Below are 296 nucleotides of genomic sequence, written 5' to 3'. Positions count from 1 at the left end.
GAGAAAAAAACTGAAAAATATGCAAACAAAAAAAATTATCACCCACAAAGCACTGTATTGTATAATAAATACACTAGGTGTTCCTTTTATGATATTAACACGCATTGTTTCAAATCGATACATCATAATCAACAAACCACACAGCTGATAATAATTAAATTAGTGTATTTTCTACACTAAGAGTAATGACATGAAACATGCTAAAAAAAGTGTTTAGTCAGTGTTGTCATTTAGCGTCTGCTAATTGACATGTAATGTAATTGCTAATGCTTAATTTCATAATTTAATTGTCTCTT

The sequence above is a fragment of the Solea senegalensis genome, linkage group LG1 (assembly GCF_019176455.1).
Source record: "Solea senegalensis isolate Sse05_10M linkage group LG1, IFAPA_SoseM_1, whole genome shotgun sequence".
Classification (NCBI taxonomy): domain Eukaryota; kingdom Metazoa; phylum Chordata; class Actinopteri; order Pleuronectiformes; family Soleidae; genus Solea; species Solea senegalensis.
Note: the sequence above shows the minus strand (reverse complement) of the source record.